The following is a 19,118-nucleotide window of genomic DNA, read 5'->3' on the forward strand; positions in this document are numbered from 1 at the left end:
TTGTCGTCTCACAAACCTGCCTGTGCTGCCATCTGCTCCTGCATCTTGTGACTTAAAAGAGCCCAGTGGCCCGCTATCTTTGTCTCACTTTCATTCTCCGTTTCCCCCCATTTTTTTTTTTCACTTGCCATCCAATGACAAACTCAAAATTCAACACACAGTTTATGAGATCACCACGTGCGGAGGTGAAAATCTGTGCAGGTTGTAAGCTGCTCACTGCTGATAAATTTATTAAATATAAAAAATAAGAACCTCCGAAATGACATGATTGGTGTCAGTTCAAGAGAAGACTTGTTTATTTCTGACGACAAAGCTTTGCCATGAATAAAAAAAACTGCCCGTCTTCCCTGGACCAGCAGCTGGAGAGAAGAATCATTTAAAAATGGGAAATTTTCATAAGCTCAAATGAAAGAAAACTGATTCAAGGGAATAAAGCAGTTTCAGTGCAGGTACATTGAGAGATAGGAATATTTTTCAAGACTTGATTTAAAAAAAAGGAGTTTATCAGATCTCTACAGATATATTTTCTATGTTTTTTATTAATTTTATTTGTCTCGGTAGAAAGCCTGAATGCACGAATGATGGTGATACGAACTGAAATGGCCCTTCTTGCTTGTTTATTCAGTTCATTCAAAGTAAACATTGACATTACATGTAAAAAAGAAATTCATATTTTAAAGCAGCCCTGACCTCTTCCCCTTTTGCAAAATTCCTTTTGCTGTAATCTTAGCCTTCAAATGGATTGAATTTCTATTTTCTCCAGCGTTGAGAAGACAACAAACCATGGGGACAAAGAAGAAACGTGTTTGTGAAGTAAGAGCAAAGACTCTTTGTCATGGCACTCCAAGTGAAGCTCCAGTGCGTCCTTCCAGCGTTCATAACCCTCGAGATGTGTAACACGATTGCACTCTTCCGCCCTGGCGGCAAATTCAATTGATAGTAAATTAGTAAGAACTGCATAAACCTTTATGAATAAGTCTGCACAATCCATGCTGCAATCCTTGGCATTCGAAGCCCTTTCTTCATTGCAGATTTTTCCAATTGTCAACGCTGAAAAAAGCGTGGTTGCTACTAAAAACGTTAACAATATTGTAAGCCATGACATTGTTACAGTGAGCCAGCATGAACAATACCAGGACCCTGAAACAGAAAAAGCTAAATGAAATTCAGCCATAAGTAATTTGATTATCTACACATGTGCTTTTTTTTTTCTACATTGACGTTGCAATATGTCTCTCGTGAAAAAAAGGTCTCGTTTTGGCAGGAATTTATCCATCCGAAAATGTAGCCGTCAGTGCTGGATTTTTCTTTCACTATAGATAAATCCATTTGCCAATATAGTTTTACATGTTGTGAGTAAAGGAGAGTGGGCAAAGGAAACAGTTGGTGTGGTTTTATATTTAGAAAAAATATCCATATCTGCGAATCGACACTCCCATAAAGTCCTCCACAGAGAAAAAAGGGAAAAAAGTGAGTTTGTCCGTTGTTTTCTATGAGCAGATATAAACGGATAAATCCGACAACGCAGTCTTGACCTGTCTTGGTATCAAATCCTTCAAAAAGTTGTCTTGAAAAAAGTGAAAATATTCTGATGTGAATATGAAATGTGAACAATATTCACACGGACACTTACTGACATCACCACCCTCTGATGCTTGATAGGCCAAACAGCTAATTAAACTACATTATACTAATTAACAAAGCGAAATAACCGTTGCACTCCATGTTACCAACAGCAGCTACATCCCCCCCCATTTATTATCTCATTTTAGCACTAAAAACACTGCCGTTACTCGGCCTGTTTTTCAGAGGGGATGTTTAGAGCCACTAGATGGCATTGCTAGACTTGAATTTGATATTCTCTGAGCCTTTACAGCCAACGTTGGCTAGTATGTTTAAATACCTTTAAATCTTCTACAACCATCTACTGTTTATCTGGACGTTGCAGAAAGCAAAGGAAGAGATACAATGATTTGATGAATTCCTTGAACATGACTCTGTTTGTTTCCTTTTCTTCTTGGCAGTATTTGAGTGATTACTTCCCTTGTGGAGTTTATGTGCATAAATATGCTTTTTTTGTGTCTGCACCTTGTAATCATATAAAACCATAGATTATGAACCCGACCCACCCATGTCCCACAGATACAATCCCTCCAACAGCTAAAGAGATATATTTAACCACCTATATTCCTATTTCAGCAGAGTTATCGAATAGATGAGTTGCATTAGAGTGTCATGCAGGCGTAATGAGGGCGATTGCTTACTTCCCGTGTGCCTGGATAAACTCTGGTAGGTGAATATTATGGCTGTGGTATTCATCTTCAACTTTCTGCAGTTTTGACACAGAAAAAAAAGAAAAGTGTCTTCTGGCTTGAATCTCTAATTTTATATTTTATTTTCATAAAAAACGCCTCCACTTGAGCGTCTGTCTGGGTCAATTTGGATTTTAAGGCGCTGGCGGTAAATGGCACAGGCGGACTGTGGAATCCATTGCAATCGAGACTGGCAGGGCCCAATCAAATGATGAGAGGCGACGCATTCACATGCAAGTGAGTACAATGTCCCCCGCGTCCCCCCCACACACAGAAAAAGGCTTGGCCATGTGAAATTTTGCTGAACTTAAAGAGTTCCATCAAAAAAAGAAGGAAAAAAAAGAGAAAGAAGAAAACCATCCAATTTGGCTTGTGATTTGTCCTGCGTTGGGTTTGGCTCGACCAACTTGAAAATCGGGGGCCGCGTGTCAGTGCGTCGTCGAAATCCTTCGATGCGCCACGAGCGCCGCGTCCTAAGGTTTTTTTTTTTTTTTTTGCCAGAGAATGAATGGTCCCCACCTTAAGTATTCATTGGAAGGTGTCAGCGTGAAGAAGGAGGAGAAGGACAGGTGTGAACAAGCGGGCCTTTAGTGATGTTAGTAGTCGCGGTGCCCACTACACGTGGGCCGGGACATCCCCACTCCCCTGATGGGCCAGCAGCTGGAGCACCACTAAAACATCTGTGTCATCTACTTACCTAATAGTATCACTAATTAAACCCCTTCTGTAAAAACAGGTCTTTCAATATGCAGGCTGCATCAGACCATAATCTATTACATATAATAAACACACGCTCAAAAATATGTAGTTTGAAATGATAATAATAATGATGATAAAGAAAAGGTGAAACAAACTACTTAACTGAAAAGCTACAGTTAAGGTCAACTTTTGTGTTGTCATAAAATCCTGCTTGTGTAGGTACACAACAGCAATTTAGGTGCAAATTAACTTTCACCCCGCAGCGGACAAACTTGAAATCTGTGCATCAAATGAAGGATTGATAAGCAACAAACCCTGTTTTAGAAGGAGGAGAGGGTTTAGCATTTGTTGATAGCGGTAAAGGTTTGTTAACATCAGTAATATTGGTATGATCAGTTAAAAAACCCAGCAGGAAACCACCTTTTTTCCTTTAATCCCTCAATAATACTCCCAGCTAAGCTTAAACAAAAGAATGGGAGCGTTCCCATTAGAGATCCACTTGTTTACTGACAGGAACTGAAGTGCTTCCCAGCTGTTATTATTTAAATGAGCACAAAAGGATCCCAAAAGTAGCCGCAGAGGCTGTTTGTGTCTTAAGTCTTATCATTTCTAACAGTATTTATGGAAATACACACGTTGAGTTTGTTAAAGGTGTAGTTCAGAGGTTCTGAGGTTGGTTTGTGGTACTCCACCATGGTTGGGGTATCACCACTTACAGTCATGTCCGTCTGCATGGGTCAAGTTCGGAGAATGTGACCCCCGAGAGCGCAAAGAAACACCATCTGCACCACGTAGAACCGTTACCTTTAATCTGTGAGTTTCTGTTGGTGGGTGAATCCAAACTCCCCCTTTCATAATATCAAAGCCATCCAATGATAGAAACTAAGCGAATGAGGCAGGAAGGTTATTTTAGAAAAAGAGCATTGGTGGATATGGGTTAAACAGCAATGGATACCTCACACAACGCCACTTGTGTGGCTCTTTCATGAGTATTTTCTCTTTAAATCCTTTCTCGTCACTGTATGGAATATCACGCATCCATCGTTAGTCATTTTGTTTTTTTTAGGACTAAAGCAAAATGTGGAGTAACAAAAGAGAAAAGCCACTGTCATGGTGAGTAAGTCACTAAAAATGTTCCTGCACACGGGTTTAGCGTTAACCACGCCAGGAGTGGTGATCTTGAACAGAGCCAAAGGTCACTTTGAGTCACATGGTGATGTCTTCTAGCTCTCTACAGTCACACAAGTATTTGGCAAAGGTTAGTTATCAGGTGGTGTGTTCTCATGTAATCTCGTTAAAATGTTGTCTTTGGCAAGGAACCAGAATAATAGAGTTGTTTGATGATGTGTAGCAGCAGCAACATACAATATATATTAGATAGAGTATTACGTTTACATTTTTGTTCAGAATATGTTTCTGTTTGTGGTTTGTTTACCATAAACTTCAGTCCACCGGGTCACAGACCGGATCCGATCACCTGAGCGCCCCGGTGTGCATCACAGTCCATTCCAACCCATGGCATTCTGGGATAACGTGTGTGTGTGTGTGTGTGTGTGTGTGTGTGCGCCTCCACCTCCCCTTTTCTTGCCAGAAGGTTCATGGTGGATGGAGAGGAAAAATGACTGCGGGGAAGGGGATTTGGCCGAGGCGCTGTGGCACAATGACATTGTCTGAACCACAGCCTCCTCGGCGTGCCGCGCCTCAGCGACAGCCCCTTTCAGTACTTCCTGTCAAACCCAGCATTGTTGCTCTTAGTTCACCTTAAGTGTGTAGACAGTGGTTTCCCTGCTCCGCTGGTTCCCCTTTGGATTGAGGCCAAATCTTCCCTCTTGGAGGCGATAAGAGTCTTATCTCGCTGTTAGAGGGGCTAGAGACTGGAGCAGAGCTCAAGTGAGTGTCACTCAGGTGGGAGTGTGGGCACCGCTAAGAGCGGCGGGGATAGTCAGCTTACGGTACCCACGAGGAGAGTCACAAGCGCTGCACCTGCACGCGCTCACTTTGCCCCGTTCGTCCTCTCCAGACTGATCTGAAATCAGGAGCCGAAGCCTGCCGCTGAATGGGGTGAAACTACAAAAAAACCAACAGGTCCGTTGTCGTTTGTGCAGGCGATATTTAATCATTGCTCGTCATGGTTCGGGGTCACTTTGCATCTCAAACCACTGCACAACGCGCAAAGGTGTACACAAAAGTACACAAATATAGACAAAACACGTCCAAAGCGCCAAAGAGCTTTGGGAACAATGCCCAAACAGGAGCTTTGAAAAGGAGCTCCTTACTTTCTCGCGCCACAATGGTAAATTATGAAATTGAGGTCACCCATTGACACACAATGTGCAGGCAACATTCTCCTCGACAAAGTGCAAGAGGAGTAATACAACGGCCATTCAAACGCTTCCCTTCCTGCTTGTTTTCTGCCAGAAAAATGTTTGTTGTGAAAAGTCCAAGGTCCCTCAAGTAAAAAATCAATCTGCGGATCGTGTGCCGGTCCTTGTTTGAAGTCCATTGTGGCTGTATTCCCTCGGCCAGGTAACTCAAGAATGCTGCTTTTATTCTGCGCACAGTTGATCCACAATATTGGCAAATGGTCCTTAATTCCCCTCTATGCAAGGTAACTCTCCAGCTAGAAGTAATTCAGACTCTTTTCTTCTGCACTCTGAATGGTGGGCCTGTGTTGCGAAATGAAAGAGAGTCAATAGAAGTGGACGATTTATTCAAGGGAGGAAAAAAAAAAAGCATTAAGACTTTGGAATGAGAAGCACGAACGTATTCTTTTTGCGAAGGACACGTTATTTTCCACAACAGAAGGCTGCTCAATTCATTCCGCGCCCCACAAAGGAAATTAAATTGATAAGGGATTGATAAAAAAAATAAAAAAAAGTTTGTCTGAATTCATAGATTGGCCTCATGTTTGACTCGTTACCGCGGTGATTTTGAAGCAGAATGCCGTGTGGTTGATTGTTGGCCTTTCGCAACACAAGCCTATTTGTATTCTGTTTCATTAGAAATCTCTGAATAAGGAATAAAAAAATGAATCGCGGACTCACGAAGCGTCATCGTCCTCGTTTTCTCGACGCGTGTTCCAATACTTCAGCAGCAAGGGCAGGAATAAAGCGAAGAGCTGCTCCAGAGGAGAGAGGAGAGCTTCTCCAGATTTCGCCCCACATTGTTACGGTGAGTTCTTTTCTTCGGTTTCTTTTGGTTCCTGATTCCTTTTTTTTCACCGTATGGGTTGTATAATCACGCTGTTTTTGATGCTTCAGTGGCTGTGACATTTGATGGCGCAGGCTGTCAGGCCTTGTCTTGGATTAAGGGCAGCATCAGGCAGACATATGTCCTTTCAGCTTTTGTATTGGTTGCTTTTTTGTATCTGGGCAAAATATAATTTTTATCTCGCTTCATTCAGAATGACAGTTCCTCAAAATCGGTCCACACCAAGGGATATTCATTACTTTTTGTAGACCTGCCTGGGTAACCCGTCAACTTTTCATCTCCCTTCATCTCTCATCTATTTCACTCTCTCAGAAAGCCTGTTATTTATTTATTTATTTTTTCCCCATTCCTGGCAATTCTCCTGCTTTACTTTGCTATGACCTTGCTGCCTAAATTGCTTGGCTAGTGTTATTCACAGTTTGAGATTTACCCAGAATAATATTGCACTGCAGGATTTCCCACACTCTTAGGTGCCCAATAACTTGTGACAGAACTTCTGTGACCTGGTTGTCTGTATTTTGCCAGCTTAAGGTCGAGGTGATGGGGGGGGGGGGGGGGGGGGGCGGCAAAATGCTCAACCTGTCAAGCCCAGCTAAAAAATGAAAAAAACGGCATCCTTGCTTCACCAGTGGCGATTCATTCTAATGTAAGCAGCTTTTTTTTTTTTGCAGCTTGTGGAAGTGAACCTGGGATGCCAACTACAAGTGAAAGAGCAGCCCACGTGCATAAAGAGCAGGCCACGTGCATACTTTGTGTTGGCTCCACATGTCACAGGGGAACACAGGGATGAGGGGGTCAGGGGGACTCGCCCCAAATGGAGCTGCCGCACTTGCAAAAGGTGGAGTATAATCATCACCAAAATGGATGGTGTAAAAGGCTATTTTTTCTTACATTATTTAAGACAGTGTGCTTATCTCTTGTCACACACTGTGTATTAAAGGGAATGTGCACAAGTAGACCTTACTCAAGTTTCTTCCCCCTTTAGCTTGCAAAGAGGCTTTCACATTGTCACCCTCATTTGTGGCACATAATAGTGTCTGGAACTCGCTGTGGTCCATTGTCAACTCCAGGACTGGTTGTCCATTTGGAGCATCTAAAATACTGGGAGGGCTTTAATCTTTCTTCATTATTTTCCAATTTTGGATAAATGTGCTCATAATACCTCCCTCCTCTTCTAAATGAAACTCTTTTGACCCTCTCTTCATCCCTCTTTTTTTTTTTCTTCCCCTCGCCACACTTTTTCGGGCTCGCTTTCATCTTTTGCACAGGACAAATAAGTAGTCCAAGTGTGCGGTCCAAATGTGGAGATAGAAGGATAATTGAGTCAATAAAGACCGGGGGCAGGCTGAGATCATTGTTCGGGCTTCTTCAGGAGGCGCTTGGTCCAATATCAATGCGCATATTAACATATTTTTGTTATTTGCCATAACAGTGAGAATTGACCCAGGAAGGGCACACTTCCCAAAAACTGTGATTGTGTGGATAGTTAACGGGACATTTAGGGTCGCCCTCCTGCCTCCTGCAGCGTTTTCCACACACACAGCTGCATCTTTTCATGCGACTGGCAAATCACTGCGCAATTTATTTTGGTATCCGAGAGGAAAAATTGCAGAAGTATGACAGCTCTAATTGTGCACCACACTACATTTATGATATGGAAATTTTGATCGTTTGCGACGTGCTCGGCAGAAATGGGCCATGTGAAATATCAATGTGCCTTGATCTGACCCCAGACGATCACGTCTGACTGTGACAGATGTGATTGGCTGTGAACATCAGCCCGAGTGGTTGGTCACCAGCACTTAGGAGCTGGTTAGAAGAAGAACTATACGAAGCCCTGACACATCCATTGTACCTTTCACTTACGGGTCAGCATTCATCAGCGAACCAGGACCTATGTGCAATTCCTGATGGTGTGGTTTTACATGCTTCTATATATTAAATGTTGATAAATGAGTTATTTCAATCAAAATGAAATCGGAAATCGTTACAAGCTCGTGCTGTTCCACTTCCTGGAATTATGTTTTTGGAATTGCCCGCAAATCCAGCGGCAGACGGCCATTCCACGGCTATGTCCTAACCGTGTTGAAATGGTCATGCTGAGTTTCACTGTGACATACACACATGTTACATTTTTGCATCAGTTGTACATGATGAAAGCTATTTTTCCAACAACACCAAAGATGCTCTCACCCAATACGATGGAAATTCTTTTTAGGAATTTGGAATTGTTTTTTTGAAGTGTGAAAAATGGGAAAGTTAAAGGTGATATATACAGGATTCAGAGCATTAATATAGAAGCGATCAGCTATTGTGTAACGATGTCGCGGGAACAATGTTTTAATTGAGAAAAACAAAAGGCGGTGAGAAGCTACCGATCTCGTCTTGTTCTTGTTCTAGAAAGAAAACCAGAAACGCCTTAAATCGAGATGATGTAACCTAACAATGTAACTTAAAATAGTATTAAGCAAAGAAATGAACCCCTTACTCAATTAAATACACTCATTTCAGCAATCATGTGCCTGACATGCATTGGCTAACTTTGGCGTCATTTTTGCAGCTGGACACACGCTTACCAAACACCCCTTATTTATTCATACTGCCATTTTCTGCCTGGTGGCTCCTTACTTAGAGGACGTTCCTCTAAGATTCCTATCCGCAATCAGTACTCAATACAGTGTGGTTCTAGCTGCTTTGTCTGTCCCATGTTAAAGAAAAAGACGCCGACACAAATCCCGCTCAGGGACTCTGCTTCTCAGCTGAATGACTGACGGGTGACCTTGATGATAGACACCAGTTTCTGTTGTTTAATGTAATACTACTAATATGCAAAGTAAGTGAGTGGAAAGCTGTTGTGCTCACTCACTTGACTGCGATCCCACGGTGCGGCCTGCGGCTTCTCTTACACTTCCATCGGATACGTAATCTGAGCCATGTTTCTTCTGCTGCACATTGGCATGGAATGGACAATTGTACAATTGAATTGAATAACTTGTTATTAATAGCTTTGAAAGGAAAAGTATGACTTTATTTTTTCTTTAATATATATTACAAAATATATAGTTTTTTTATAAAGTCTACAAACATATACAAAATGAATATTTATTTATCGTTTGAGATAGCATTGTAAAACTTTTCTATAGCCCATAATAAATCATTCAACATTTGAATAAACGTAACACTGAATGTTTACATGAAGATATTTGTTGTATCAATCTACAGTTGAGCCTCTTCTGTTTTGTGTGAGTATTCTGAGTTTCATTGTTACAATATTCTTTTATTCCACATATAATCAGAAAAATAGATTGTCATTAGAACACACTGGGGCTTAATGAATAATAAGGCAGTTCAGAAATGGAGAGAGACGAAGAAAGACATGCGAGAAAAGCCAAAGTAAAACTATTTTCAGCAACGACTCGATGGTGAAATTAATGGCAGAAAACTTGTTTAACTGTGGGTGTTTCTTTTCGCATCCTGATGCATGTCTCCAAACACGGGGCTCAGGTGGAGGGTTACTCATGCTTTCACCCTTCCTCTGGTAAATTCTACTAAAGCAACGTAACTCAAAAGCAACTGGCCTGTGTAGAATCGGCATTAGTGCACATTTACAGCTCCACGAGTCGGCCCCCGGCCCAGGAAGGGGGGGGGGGGGGCAGGTCTCACCGCTATCTTAATCAGCTGGCCGTGTGTGACTCTCAGCTGTGGCGCCCTCTTCCTTGCCCGCATGCCAGAAGATTCTGCCCCAATGTGTACTCAGCATCAGAATCAGAATGAGCTTCATTGCCTTGACTCTAGTTTTGCCTTTGCTCTCCACATACTGTACATACAGTTGAAGCAGCTCAGGTGCAAAAGGGGGCGCAGTATGTCCTGTTATTTGTTCATACGGGAGACGGCCTGTGCAAAGAAAGGCCCTTTGTGTCTGGTGGTTTTGGCGTGGTGCGCTCTGTAGCGCCTACCAGAGGGGAGGAGGCTGAACAGGTTGTGTCCAGGGTGTGAAGGGTCTGCAGGGATCTTTCTTGCTTGTTTTCTGACTCCGGAAGGTGTACAGGTCCAGGATGGAGGTCAGGCTGCAGACAATAGAACAGGACCAGCGGGTGTTGGTGTAGAGGGAGAAGAGCAGTGGGGAGAGCACACACTTTTTCATTTAGCGTTTCTCCCAAGTGACTTGACAACGAGTGCATTCGAACAAGACGGAACCAAACCAGGACAACAGGAATTCAGAGAGTACAATTCCTTCAAGAAAGTAAGTGCCATCGCGAGTGCCAATACAGCGCTAACTAGTCCTGGTATAGTCGGTCGTGGTGGGTTTTTAAGTTGTGCCGGAAGCTGTCCAAACTTCACGCATTGTTGCGCACAAGCACCATTGTGGTTTTAACGACTAGGTTTAAAATTGCATTGTTTTGAATGGCCTCTAAAGGGCCACGTCACCCCATTGAAAGTGTCCCCAAGACGGGACACTTTCAATGCAATTTTAAATGCAGCTTTTTACACTGTGAGGGTCCCTGTGCGCAACCTGCATGTAAATTAACACATACACACCCACAGGCTGCATAGTTGCATTGACATTATAATGCATTCAAGGTCTAATTAATAAGAATTTGTATCGATGATGGAAAATTATAACATTATCATGATGTAGTCAATTTGCATTACAGTCAGTAAAAAATATGAATTTTGATTAAAATATGTTTTCATAGCAATATATAAGTAAGCGAATTTTGACTATACTTTTCTATTTTTATCGCACTGGTATCAGATCTGTTGTTAGTATTGAATCTGTAGTTGGTATGTGATTAGAACAGTGGTTCTGGTTTGGGTCAGTACCTGGTGTTGGATCAGTACTTAGTATGCGATCAATACTCTGCATCAGCCACAGTTCTCAGAATCCGGTATAGGGAAGACAGAAATGCCATTGAAACATCGTGGTCGGTTTTTTTCCGAGCAATTTTCAGTTGTTGCCTTTTTTGGATTCATGAATTCCGCCATAAACACCTCTGACACACCGTCTGCCCTTCATGCTCGACTACCCACAAGCTTCACGCTGTAGTTTGTAGCCTAGTTTAACCACCTAAACCAAAGAAAGATATAGGATTACGAATTCCATTCCCCTGCCCCAATTTTCTTCCCCTGGATTTGTGCTGACAAGTGCTGCAATCAAAAGCCCACAGCAAGCTAAATATTACAATATGGAGTTAAACCCTGGCCCCCCCGTGATTAGATGTGTCAGTGTTCACAGGGTCTGTGCCTGATGTACCTCAAAGGATCCCTTTGCTCTGTTCTCAGAGCTCGGGTCACAAGAAAGAATTAATACAGTTATACGGATCAGTGTTCATTTGTAATATGTTGCATCTTCTTACAAAGCAGGAGAAAAAGAGCAGGGACTAATATCTCTCCACTGGCACACGTGGTGGAGTCTGTCAAAAACACTTAAACACGCTAAAAAGGGCAATGCAGCCTCCGTGAGACACGGGAGACAAGGTAGAAATGATCAATCTCAAATGAAGGTAAACACGGATGAAATAGAAGGAAGGCTGACGGTGGGGAAGTAAAAGGAATCAGAAAAAAAACCTGTTTTGAATTAAGCATTCATTGAAAAAAAAAAAAAAAAAAAGAAAATCTCAATTCCTGGGTCCTAATCTCTCGCTCCAAGCGCTGAACTGCTAAGCTCTGGTTTGGGATGACAGGTCCCCCACCTGGACAAGCTTGGACAATGTCTCTGCTATGTCTCATTTCTGTGGGAACAGTGCTGCACAGACGGCTAATCACGTCCGGAACCAAAGGCACCTGCCCTATCTGCCTCTACATTTGGTCGGGAATCTTTAAAGAGGCTAAACCTCACTTTCATGCTTGTCTTTTATTCACGGTAAGTGCTTATCGAAACCGAGCTGTTGCCACTGCCCCATCTTCCCTCCCACAAGCTCTGAGAATGCTTGACGTAAGTACAGCCAATCTGGGTAAATACGAATCTCTCCTTACTGTCACTGCTGGCATATTATGCCCCTGAGGGAACATTCTTTTCATAATATCATAAGCTGCTTAGCGGTGTGCTTCTATTTAAGGCATACATATTAATAGCTATAAGGAAATCATATTTGAACTGTTCCCTGCAATCAATGTCTTTGGGTTTGCTGTTATACTTTGTATAAGAAGGTGCTAATAACTTGAAGGCACTTACACTGGGCAATCTAATCCCTTTGTGTGATAAAGACTCGTCTTGGCAGGAGAGTGTGCCAGATCATAGGACAAGGTGCTGCAGAGGTTTAGTCCCTCAAAATCACAGAACCCCGCTCTGTCTCTCTCCCTCTCGCTCTCGTCGCCTCGTGTCTCTTCAGCGTGGAAGTGATGCACCAATGCAAAAACTTCTGTGATGCTGGTTTCTATCGCTGCACTCAGATTTAGGCCGCGTTTGTTCACAGAAAATATTCTGCCGAACGCCTCGAAACGACCTTTTGGGAGGTACATTTTTCTCAGATCAGTGTGGGTTTGAAATGTGAATAGGGCATTAAAAATATTCTCTATTAATTGTTTGGTGCACAAAATATTAAAAAAAAAACAACAACAATATTTAATGGTCCTAGGTGACATATTCAAATGTCTTTTTCCAATAGTCCATAATACATTTATATTAAAGAGTCAAAGGTAGATGATCCTCACTTTTTTAAAAGTCAATGTAGAATAATTTCCCAAAGTCCCTTGCTCTGCAGATAGTGTTTTGCTATGTATAGTGAATGAATAGTTTGTATTAATAACTAATTTTCAATGCAGATGAGTTGGCTTGCAATTTAAATAAGCATTTGTCCTTTCAAAGAAAAGACAACTACACAAAGCATCTTAAATTATTTAAAAATAAAAACAACATTTGTCAATATCTGAAGTATCTGCATGTGCCAAATAATATTAGCCTTTGCACCGACTTTCTTTTACATGTGACAAGCGTATTATTTTCTAGTGGCACATTAGACTGGTGTTCTTTCACAATAAGTGGGTAGTGGGGATGAAGGCCAATTTATCAGCAATTAAGTCCTTGCAGTCACACAGAAGTGATCACACTGGGAATTAAGAGTCATTTGTTTTTTAAATTTTAATTCAGTTTTCATACGTGCAGCATCTTATTTCTCAGTGGAGCTTCATTGTCTGCATGGATTAAAGGATTCTAGGTTAAATCTAAAAACAACTTCCTGGGGTCTTCAATAAATGCTGGTATTTTTAATTTGGACACATCTGAATTTAAATGAAATTTCAAATTTTGTTGAAAAATAAAAGAGCTTAAATGGGGTAATGATGTAATTTTCACAATATGGTTAGAATAACTGTTCCTCATCCTGTGTCATTCTGTCCTAGACACACAATAGTTCCATGGCTTTTTTTCCCAACAAAGACGTGCGTACCAGGCTAAAAAAAAACCCAACCTAAAACTGAAACACATTCACCATCAGACAGAAAAGCTTCCCCATTTCTTCTAGATATCAGATGTCAATAGTTGACGTGATACAGCTCCTTTTATGACCACCCTTTTCAACGGGAAAAACGCGGAAGCGTCTCGCGGTGACGAGGAGCCGTGCAGGTGCGGCCTCTGGCCAGCAGGGGGTGCTGGCTCACAGGGCTTCGAGGGAGCAGGAGGGAGAGTTGGGCTGCTGCTGCTGCTGCTGCTGGGGCACAGCTCTCTGAGCCCAGATGAGTGCTTCAATTGTGGGGATATTTTCCTCTAAGCCTGTGGTTGACAGCAACACAGTGCACTTATTTAAAGCAATTTCAAACATGTCTTGTCTGACAAGTTTTAAATCCTACTTAACACCCCGTAACAGCCACGAGTTTACTGTCAGAATTAAAGAAGAGAATTCTCAAAGGGAGAGAAATTATCACTTTCATTTTGTTCACCGCTGTTGTTTATAAAGGACATGGCAGGGATGTTAACCTAGGGATGAATATATTATTACCCTTTTGCAACGCAGTGTTTTTCATGTTGGAGAAAAGAGCTGTTTAAAAGTTGACCGTATATTTTTTAATTGCTGCCATTACGGCTGACGGAATAAAGGAGAGCCTGAGCCTTGGTGGCTTTCAGACTGAAAGCTCACAGAGAAACTCTTTCATGCTTTATATTAAATAGCTTGTGTAAGAAGTAAAGACATGTTTCTCCCCTTTGTCAAGTATCTCCACAAGAGTTTTTCCCCGCTCCTCTAAAAACAAAAATGTGCAACCAACATACGGGTACACCTCATGGCTACTTCATCTCCATTTTGACATGTCTTTGTGCTCCCCGTTGCACCTCTGTGTTTGCCTTACCTCCGTTGACGAAAGCCTTTTATTTACATTAAGACATAGGGGAACAAATGCAGGCCCGCCTCGGCTCATGTCGTGCCTGCAGAGATGTGCTATTCCTGCTCAGATTCCACATTCTTTATCAGCGCCCGAAAGCCCCCCCCCCCCAAAAAAAGAAAACAAATCACCAAATGTAACAATCTTCCCCCTGTCCTCCTTGTGATTGCAGGTTAGGCATCGAGGTGATAAGCACACTGGTACGTGTTGTTGCTGTGTGAAAGACACCCTTTATCGGCTCATACCTCTGACTTGTGCTTAGTCTAGTCAGCCGGAGAAATACGACGGGAATCTGATAGGGGAACGGCCCCATCTCCACATCAGCGCAAGTGCACGCCTTGCAAGCCAATGTTTATGCTTCCCAGGGCCCTGTGTTCTCCAGCGGGGGGGGGGTTGCTCCAATAGAGTGTCACCGGGAGCATCTCGCCAATGAGAGGGTGTCTCCTGACCCCTCAAAACAGCAACTGTATCTGAGTGTGTGGCGTAACAAAAGCCTTTCTCTGACGTGAGGCCCGTGCGTGTTTTCCAATATCCCCCCCCGTCCTGTTACAAAGTGTGAAGCGTGCACGCAGGGGGCCGACCAGGGTTCTTTTCTGTCAGAGCGTCCCACCTTTACCTGACCGTCCCTCGCACAAACACCAGATGTGTGAGACATGATGAATGAGGTGGAGCAGGAGAAGCGTGTCCTCACACAAACCTGCTGACTTCTTCTTGTCTCCCCCCCCCTCTTCGCCTTGAACTTTTCTCCGAGGATTCGCCTGATTTATCTCGGTGCCGGTGGTCTTCTGCACGTCTTCCCACCCGACTGCGATACCTCCTGCTCTTTCGAGGTTTTGTTAGGAGAGAGAGAGAGAGAAAAAAGATATTTGTTCCCCAGCAATATTGCCACCATCAACGGCAGCATCTTGCTTGTTAGCTGTGCACAGCGAATGGGGATGCGGATAGGGGTATTTGGAGGTGGAAGGAAGGAGATGCTATCCCTGCCAAATGAGGGAAGATTCACACAGTATAATGAAGGCTGGACCCATGGCTTCACGGCTGATGTGTATCTAAAAAGGCCTGGTAAATACTGTTTCGGAACAGAAGGCTTTATCTGCAAATATACATATCCCCTGCAAGCACTAGCCCCCACATGAGGGCCAGAGCTATCTACTGCATCACTTCTATTCTTCTTTTTTTCTTCTTTTTATCTGAAAGGATGGAAAAAATGTCAGACTTCATCAGTTTAACTCTTTGAGAGTTTATGCGAAACCCTTTCAGATAGAAAAATCTAAAACAAATCGTTACAAAATACTTGTCAATGTATAGACATTTTTTCTACATTTCACTACTGACCTACAGTTTTTTTTATGGTTGTCTCTGTTGTAGCTCCGCTACGAGACATAATCGAGATGCAACACATCAAGAAACTGGATTGGTTTGGATTGCAGCACGGTTTTGATTCACGGTATTTTTTTACAGATCTCTAGGAAATAAAATCGTATATCTTCATGTGTTTAAAATAAAAACCCAACACTACAAAATAGAAAGCTTGCTAAATGTTGTAGGGTTAAACACCACACATGGGCTAAGCAGGCATTCCTTCATGCTGACATAGTGTTGGTGTTGTGTGTTTGCAGAGATGACGGTTCAAGGCTTTTAATCCTACATGTACTTCACCCTGCAGGGTGCGTAACATCTCACTGCTCCCCCTGAATGGAGTATTGGTGATGTCGTGGAAGTATGTGAGTAGGTAGGTATCTCTGGTATTGTGGTCCAAAATACAACATTTTCAGTTTTAGTATTTCAACTTAACCAACTACATCCGTGTTTTATAAACTTACCCAATTGATACGATAATAAATTCAGTATTTGAATGTGTACGTGAACGCACTTTGCTGTAGTCCAGGCCGTTTTCAGAAAGAATGAGCAAAAATAGAATTTGCTTTGAAAGGCTCTTCTGTAGAAAGTTAACCCGGATAAAGATTCTTAATTCACTAACATTAATAAGATGAGAGAATATTATTTAGCTTCATATTTTTAAGTTGGTCGGGGTTCAGGGTGAGTCTTTTTCAGTGTTGGCCTTGCAAAGTTGGTTGGAAGCATCTTGAGCTGGTTTTTTCCCGTGTGTTTACAGCTCACTGGTCGAGATGAATAGAAATCAGTGTGACTCGCACACTTGCCCCTCTGGTTTAAGGACAGACGCCCTGGTCATGAAGAGGTTACCATTACCATATGCACCTTTGAGAGGACTCACCAGATTTCTTTCTACAACCGAATTCTCTGCAGTTCTCATGGTGAAGAAAGAGCGTTGCTACTGCTGAACGGAGGACACGCATCAAGTACAGTACACAACAAAAAACAGGGCTACTTGACCTATAGTTCATACTTATGAACCACTACAGAAGATTTTGGGGGCACGTGGGTGTTCTTGTTGTTCTAGTGGTCACAGATTTGAAAAGTTGTCCTTTATAATGAACGCTATCGGTGACGTGGAAGCACTGAACTTTTTGTATATGTGTTTTCTAAAAATCTTATTTGGGGGAGATACTATTACATGTAATAAGTAATGTCAGGGTACGCGGGCCTCTAACCCTGTTTACAGCTTTCCTCAGGGCTTTGCAATAATTTTTTTTAACCCCGCCTATAAAGTTGTATTTATATGTCGTACAAAGGGCAGATGAAATTGAGGATTTTTGGATGTTTTTGCTGCCTTGTGGCAAACAGCCCAGCCGCCGGCAGGTCCGAGACCTGATGGTCTGGAATCCCAGCTGTAGCCAACGAGATGCAAGGAGATGTGGAAATAGACAGACATAAATAATGAGTAAGCCTGGGCAATCCCTTTTAGGCCCCGTGGAAATCACAGTATTGGTTGCAAGGAGCCAAGACCTTGCCATTCAGTGCCAAGGCCTTGGCTTAGATGGTGCAGGTCGCGTGTCCTCTGCGGAACAGATTGTTTCCTTTTCTCCTGTCACTGCAATTGAGCTATTGCGAAGGAGGAAAAAGAGAGTAGGAAAAAGGTCAACTGGATGTGAAGCTTCTATTATCAGCAATCTTCCCCTGGCTTCCATAAGCAGCTTGTTTCTAAGCTGCAGCCTAGCCAAGCATGAAAAGAATATAATTTCAGCCAATCTCCTGGTAGCATAGGTGCACAGAAAGCCATTGTAAGGCCAGCAAAACAGTCACAATAGAGTCACCGGCCTTCCTGATAAAGATCTGCATAGGCAATGCCAGGGCAGCAATGAAGGCAATTTTTTGCTTCCCCACATTTAACTCGGCTCCCTGACTCTGACCACTGTCCCTTGTCAGAGAAAGAGATGGATGGCAGTTTTTGTTGTGTATAATTAGTAGCGGTGCAGCGCAGTGAGCTGCCGGCCTCTTCACACTTTATCTGCCGGCTTAACCCTGAGCTTTGTGTGCTTCTTAAACTTCCCCGGCTGTATTCTCTGTAAATATGTCGGTTCGGATCGTTTTTGTTTCAGAATAACGAGGAGATGATCAAGGTTTGCCCGTGTTCAAACAATGCAGCGGAGCCTCCGGTTCCTAAAGGCTGTGAAGCATGTGGGACCAAAAACTGGAAGACAACCAATGAAACCATAACTTCACTACAAAGGGAACTAAAACTGAACGACAGAAAACATGCGTCGCCGACTTTATTGTGGTGGTTCAAAGGTAACTTTTTGCTATCAATCAGAAAAGAGTCCTTTAAGCTCTTTTTTGTTTGTGTCTAACTGTTAGCGGCTAAATACTCAATATCTTGTGTTCCAATGCCAACTTGGTCCTCCTGACGCGTCCTGACGCGGGATCACCGTTTTTTCATCACAAAAGACTTTGGAAACCATACTATGGAGCAAATATCATTTGTAAATGTATAAAGAAATGCATATATGTATGTGTACTTTTTATAGTAGTTTACTTTCTACCTCTAGAGCACCCATCGTCAATATCTTTCCCATAGTAAATACTATTTCCCATAATAAATGCTAACATTGTCATATTTGTTGCATATCCTCCAGCATATGCCATGATGAAAATAGTTACAATACATGGTGTAGATTCATCACCTTTGCGGTCAATCGAAGCCACTTTGAATTTATTGGAGCAGAATTTGGTGTGACATTGTCCTCAGAGAGAGAGAATGTAAGTTATCTGCTCCACTGCGAGATTAACCACGCTCATTGTTTCAGGCGCTGAATCGAGTGCTGCAGTGAGGACGATCATACCTGGTAAAAGCGGGATGAAGAACGGCTGCGCAAATTGATTAGCTGTGCGAAGAGTAATACAAATGTATCTGCCGTGCTTTTTCCGCCCGTCGCAATCTGACAGGAGGAGGGCAGGTCCCCACAGCGAGCTGATGTGCAATCACAGCATCCTCTTCAATGTCACGGTGCAGCTGAGGAACAAGCAGTGCGCCAGCGAGGTTTCTGCCGCAGGACCCAAAGTCTGGCTTTCACCCGGAGAAACCCTGGACAAGCAATACGACGCTGTGCAAAGTACATGAATACAATCTGTTTGTTAAGTGGACTATATGCGCGCCCCCCCCACTCGTTTAGTTCATTTAGGAGTTCTTGATCCTCCTTTTAAACTCTCTGTGAGCGGCAG

The sequence above is a fragment of the Pungitius pungitius genome, chromosome 7 (assembly GCF_949316345.1).
Source record: "Pungitius pungitius chromosome 7, fPunPun2.1, whole genome shotgun sequence".
Taxonomy (NCBI): Eukaryota; Metazoa; Chordata; class Actinopteri; order Perciformes; family Gasterosteidae; genus Pungitius; species Pungitius pungitius.